The sequence below is a fragment of the Salmo trutta genome, chromosome 34 (assembly GCF_901001165.1).
Source record: "Salmo trutta chromosome 34, fSalTru1.1, whole genome shotgun sequence".
Classification (NCBI taxonomy): domain Eukaryota; kingdom Metazoa; phylum Chordata; class Actinopteri; order Salmoniformes; family Salmonidae; genus Salmo; species Salmo trutta.
In genome coordinates, this window is record NC_042990.1 from 9,065,765 (window position 1) to 9,072,589 (window position 6,825).

Sequence of the window (6,825 nt, forward strand, 5' to 3'; positions counted from 1 at the left end):
CATTATCGATTGCAGTCTGCTGATGGAAAAACCTATATGTTATGCAGTGGTGTAAAGTACTTCAGTAAAAATACTTTAATGTACTACTTAAGTCGTTTTTTGGGGTATCTGTACTTTACTATTTCTATTTTTGACAACTTTTACTTTTACTTCACTACATTCCTAAAGAAAATAAGGTACTTTTTTCTCCATACATTTTCTCTGACACCCAAAAGTACTCGTTACTTTTCGACAGGAAAATTGTCAAATTCACACACTTATCAAGAGAGCATCCCTGGTCATCCCTAGTGCCGCTGATCTGGCGGACTCTAAACACAAATGCTTTGTTTGTAAATTACAGTGCTTTCGAAAAGTATTCAGACCTCTTGACTTTGCACACATTTTGTTACGTTACAGCCTTATCCTAAAATGGATTAAATAGTTTTTTTCCCTCATCAATCTACACACAATACCTCATAATGTCAAAGAAAAACAGGTTTTTATACATTTTTGCTTGTATAAAACTATCAAAATATCACATTTACACAAGTATTCAGACCCTCAAGTACTTTGTTGAAGAACCTTTGGCAGCGATTACAACCTCGAGTCTCCTTGGGTGTGACGCTACAAACTTGAAACACCTGTATTTGGGGAGTTTCTCCCATTCTTCTCTGTAGATCTTCTCAAGCTCTGTCAGGTTGGATGGGGAGCGTTGCGGCACAGCTATTTTCAGGTATCTCCAGAGATGTTCGATCGAGTTCAAGTCTGTGCTCTCAAGCACATTCAGAGACTTGTCCCGAAGCCACTCCTGCGTTGTCTTGGCTGTGTGCCTAGGGTCGTTGTCCTGTTGTAAGGTGAACCTTCGCCCCAGTCTGAGCTCCTGAGCGCTCTGGATCTTTCTGTACACTGCTTTGTTTATCTTTCCCCTCCATCCTGACTAGTCTCCCTGCCTCTGAAAAACATCCCCACAGCAGGATGCTGCCACCACCATGCTTCACCGTAGGGATGGTGCCAGGTTTCCTCCAGACGTGACGCTTGGCATGCAGGACAATCTTGGTTTCATCAGACCAGAGAATCTTGTTTCTCATGTTTTTAGAGTCTTTAGGTGCCTTTTGGCCAACTGCAAGTGGGCTGTCATGTGCCTTTAATTGAGGAGTGGCTTCCGTCTGGCCACTACCATAAAGGCCTGATTGCTGGATTGCTGCCGAGATGGTTGTCCTTCTGGACGGTTCTCCCATCTCCACAGAGGATCTCTGGACGTATGTCAGAGTGAGCATCAGTTTCTTGGTCACCTCCCTGACCAAGGCCCTTCTCCCCCCGATTGTTTAGTTTGTGCAGGTGGCCAGCTCTAGGAAAAGTTTTGGTGGTTTCAATCTTCTTCCATTTAAGAATGATGGAGACGACTGTGTTCTTAGGGACCTTCAATGCTGCAGACATTTTTTGTTACCCTTCCAGAGATCTGTGCCTCGACACAATCCTGTCTCGGAACTCTACGTTCAATTCCTTCAACTTCCAGGCTTGGTTTTTGCTCTGACATGCACTGTCAACTGTTGGACATTAAATAGACATGTGTGTGCCTTTCAAAATCATGTCCAATCAATTGAATTTACCACAGGTGGACTCCAATCAAGTTTTAGAAACATCTCAAGGATGATCAATGGAAACAGGATGCACCTGAGCTAAATTTCAGGGTCTGAATACTTATGTAAATAAGGTATTTCAGTTTTTTATTTTTAAAACATTGTAAAAAATGCTAAAAACTGTTTTTGCTTTGTCATTATGAGATATTGTGTGTAGATTGATGAGGAAAATATTTTATTTAATCAATTTTAGTATAAGGCTGTAACGTAACAAAAAATAAAGTCAAGTGGTTTGAATACTTTCCAAAGGCACTGTATGTGTTGTATGTGTTTTGAAATAAAATGTGCCATCTGCTTTGCTTAATATAAGGATTTTTTTATTATTTATACTTTTACTTTTGATACTTAAGTATATTTTAGCAGTTGCATTTACGTTTGATACTTAAGTATATTTAAAACCAAAAACCTTTAGACTTTTACTCAAGTATGACGTTTGAGTACTTTTTCCACCACTGTGTTTTAGCTACTTTTCAGATGCATTTTATACTTCAATTTCACTGTTTTTCCCTTGTCCCTGACCCAGACTTTTGAGATTTTACTGTTTTTCTATGAGAAACATGAATAATTACACATTATATAGTGTTCTCTACTAGAGACAGAGTCAATGAAATAAAATCCATATCAATATTTATTGTGAGTATGCCATTTATATTGTTTTTTACACAAAATATAACTGTCCTTTGGTAGTGGTGTCATTTCCACCGCTGAGGACAAATTCCTCATTAATAACGTTTTTTTCAAGAGAATGTTAACTTAGATACTATGGAAACGTATTGTGACACTGAAGCACATGGCTGTAGCGGACAGTTGTTCCAGATGTGAAGTCCAGGTTGAAGAAAAATGTAGGTAAATATTGCTTGTGTAGAAAATATTTTTATTGTCAGTCATTTCCAAACAGGCTATAATTTCTTTAATTTGTTGTATAATTATTATTATTTTTTTTTTACTGTTTCATGCATTTAGTGTAAACTATATGCTAGCTGTAATACTAGCCAAAGCATGCTAAGCAGCCTGTCAATTTTCTCCAAAAACTGTACAAGCATAATTTCTATCACAAAGTTAACTGTGGTTGAAATGACAGAACATGGTGAAAATGACAAAATTCATTATCCCATTAGCTTTCATTTTTGTTTACTTTAGGCGAAGGGAAAAAAGAGAAAGGAGAAGTGAAATCTATCTCTGAGCTTACAAAGTGAGAACAAAGAAGCAAGAGAAGGCAATGGAAATGCAACCAATGGAATAGAAGACAGACTTTAAAGAGAACAGTTGCAATGGAGACCAACCTATCAGGAAACACACCACCTCAGTTACCAGATAACTTGCAGCCAGAACATGAGGCCAACATACCTGCTCCTAACTTACCTGCCCCTGATACACGCCCTTATACCCCTTCCTCGTTGTCTGCAACAGGAATGAGAAGTTGAATACCTGCTGGAAGGGAAAAGGTTGGTTGAGGTCACTCAAAAACATACAGAGATCTTTGCATGACAAATGTCAAACTTGATAATGCTTTACGGAAAGCTAAATAATACCAAAAAAAGTGTGATCGACTTGATGAAGAAAATGGAGAGACAAGATTCCCCAAAAACAAAACAGCAAATGAAGGGAACTCCAAAGAACTTTAAAAGCATTTTATTGTTTCAAAATGCCATCATTGCAGAGTTAAAGCAAAAGTATAAAAAAATGCACAGTGCTAAGGACAAACAAGTGGCTTCAAAAATGCTCAGAGGCAACATCCTGAGAAAGTGTGGCCTGGTCAAAGCCACAAACAGATCACTTGGATTTTCAGCAAATGAAAACAGGCCAACAAGTCCTCAATACTCCAGGAAAAATCAGTGTAACAGAATTAGCACAGCCAGAGAAGAGAAAATCACTCGATTCTGTGAACGTGATTTCAACAGTAGAGCAACAACAGGGGAAAAGGACACACTAATGAGGAACAAGAAGAAAAAGCAGAAGCGCTTCTTGAATGACAGTATCACGAAATGATCAGCTGCAGCAACATTGAGAACCTTTGGAGTCTTTGTTGATGTGAAAACTTGAAGAAAGAGTGCATGTACAGAGAGTTCTCCCTTTGCCAAGCAAAAGAGCTTAAACATCTGACTTTGATGCTGATGAGCAGACATGGTGGTTTGAGTGAAAAAACAAAGCTGAAAAGAGAGAGAAGAAAAACAAAGAGGGAAACATGTAGAATTCACTGTACATTTGACAGTTAAAGAAAAGGTGCTTGGCACACTGCAGATTTTACTGGAGGACTTCTCGAAAGGATTGAAAGAGAATTTGTGTAAACACATGTAAAACATTCAACACCAATTCTCCAAACTGAGAGAATTTAAAGAGAATTTGGGGAAAGAGGAGATCATAGTACATATTGACTTTTCAGAGAACTACCTGTGTAAATACACCAGTGAAATCAAACCAGTTCACTTTGGTGATTCTCACGAGCAGGTGACCCTCCACACCTGTGTTGGATATACCACAAATTATACAGTTTCACTTTGCTCAATGAGCTCTTCTATGACCCCTCTGCTATCCGGGCCCATCTCTCAAAAACACTGGCCAACTTCCTTGAGTTCTGCCCATCGGCTACTCCTGTACATTTTGTGAGTGATGGGCCAACAACCCAGTATAGGTCTAACAATTATTTATACTATCTCTCCACCCTTCCCTTTGAAATGGGCTTCCAGAGAGTCACATAGAATTTCCTAGAAGCTGGACATAGAAAAGGCCCAGCTGATGGGGTAGGAACAGCTGTGAAATGAAGAGCAGATGGAAATTGTGGCACAAGGCAAGGACCTCCCAAATGGAAGAACTGTTCTTGAGGAACTGCCAAAAGATCAGTCAGCTATCAAGCTCTTATATGTCTCAGAGTAGGAGATAGAGATCATGGAGTCTCTCCTACCGGATCACCTGGAGACGATCCGTGAGACAATGATACACCCGGTAATAGTTCAGGGTTATTTTAAGTCAAATCTCACATTTGTTAAACAAACATATTATCACTACACTATGTGTCATTAGACTATGCTATCATTATATATTTTGAACGTGCATAACTTTGACAATTTCCTGTGTTTCCAGATGGTCACCGACAGTCCTCCAGAGAATACTCAGTTGCTTCTGTTCCCTTCCACATCACTGCAGCTGTTTCAGCCCAAAGACTGTGACTCTGGTTGGAAAAACAGAGGCAGACTGCGATGGAAAAATCCAACACATCTCACAACGCCTTCCAGCCCATTGAAGATCTAAGGGAAGCATTGATCGGAAAGTGGTATGTGGTGGAGTATGATCAGGACGTTTACCCTGGCATCGTGCAAGTCGGTCACGCAGAGAGTGGTGCTCTTGTGAAAACCATGAGTCGCGTTGGCCCCAATCCTTTTTTTTTTAAAGGCAATGCTACCAAATACCAATTGAGTGTATGTCAACTTCTGACCCACTGGAAATGTGATGAAAGAAATAAAAGCTGAAATAAATCATTCTTTCTACATTTTACATTTACATTTTAGTCATTTAGCAGACACTCTTATCCAGAGCGACTTACAGTAGTGAATGCATACATTTCATTTCATGCATTTTTATTTATTTATTTTTTACTTTGGTATTTTTTTGTACTATTATTCTGACATTTCACATTCTTAAAATAATGTGGTGATCCTAACTAACCTAAGACAGTGCATTTTTACTTGGATTAAATGTCAGGAATTGTGAAAAACTGAGTTTAAATGTATTTGGCTAAGGTGTATGTAAACTTCAACTGTAGGTGCTAGAAGACACCATTCTGTATACTTCTGGCCCTTCTTTGGACACTGTGTTAACAACCCTCCAGACGAGCTTCAATACCATACAACTCTCCTTCCGTGGCCTCCAACTGCTCTTAAATACAAGTAAAACTAAATGCGTTCTCTTCAACCGATCGCTGCCTGCACCTGCCCGCCCGTCCAGCATCACTACTCTGGACGGTTCTGACTTAGAATATGTGGACAACTACAAATACCTAGGTGTCTGGTTAGACTGTAAACTCTCCTTCCAGATTCACATCAAGCATCTCCAATCCAAAGTTAAATCTAGAATTGGCTTCCTATTTCGCAACAAAGCATCCTTCACTCATGCTGCCAAACATACCCTTGTAAAACTGACCATCCTGCCGATCCTCGACTTCGGCGATGTCATTTACAAAATAGCCTCCAATACCCTACTCAATAAATTGGATGCAGTCTATCACAGTGCCATCTGTTTTGTCACCAAAGCCCCATATACTACCCACCACTGCGACCTGTACGCTCTCGTTGGCTGGCCCTCGCTTCATACTCGTCGCCAAACCCACTGTCTCCAGGTCATCTACAAGACCCTGTTAGGCAAAGTCCCCCCTTATCTTAGCTCGCTGGTCACCATAGCAGCACCCACCTGCAGCACGCGCTCCAGCAGGTATATCTCTCTGGTCACCCCCAAAGCCAATTCCTCTTTCAGCCGCCTCTCCTTTCAGTTCTCTGCTGCCAATGACTGGAACGAACTACAAAAATCTCTGAAACTGGAAACACTTATCTCCCTCACTAGCTTTAAGCACCAGCTGTCAGAGCAGCTCACAGAATACTGCACCTGTACATAGCCCATCTATAATTTAGCCCAAACAACTACCTCTTCCCCTACTGTATTTATTTATTTATTTTGCTCCTTTGCACCCCATTATTTTTATTTCTACTTTTTGAACTTTCTTCCACATGCAAATCTACCATTCCAGTGTTTTACTTGCTATATTGTATTTACTTCGCCACCATGGCCTTTTTTTGCCTTTACCTCCCTTATCTCACCTCATTTGCTCACATTGTATATAGACTTATTTTTCTACTGTATTATTGACTGTATGTTTGTTTTACTCCATGTGTAACTCTGTGTTGTTGTATGTGTCGAACTGCTTTGCTTTATCTTGGCCAGGTTGCCATTGTAAATGAGAACTTGTTCTCAACTTGCCTACCTGGTTAAATAAAGGTGAAATAAAAAAATATATTAAAAAATAAAGGTGAAATAAAAAAAATAACAAAAAAATATAAGAAATGTGTTATAGATACAGCGGTTATCAGATATTGTTTCTAGACAAATCAAAGACAATCAAAATACTTGTAAAATGGTGTTTGAATAAGTTTTAATTTCTGATAAATGCAGGGCCAAAGTGCCCGAAGTTTCAGAATCACCCACACAAGGATTTTGT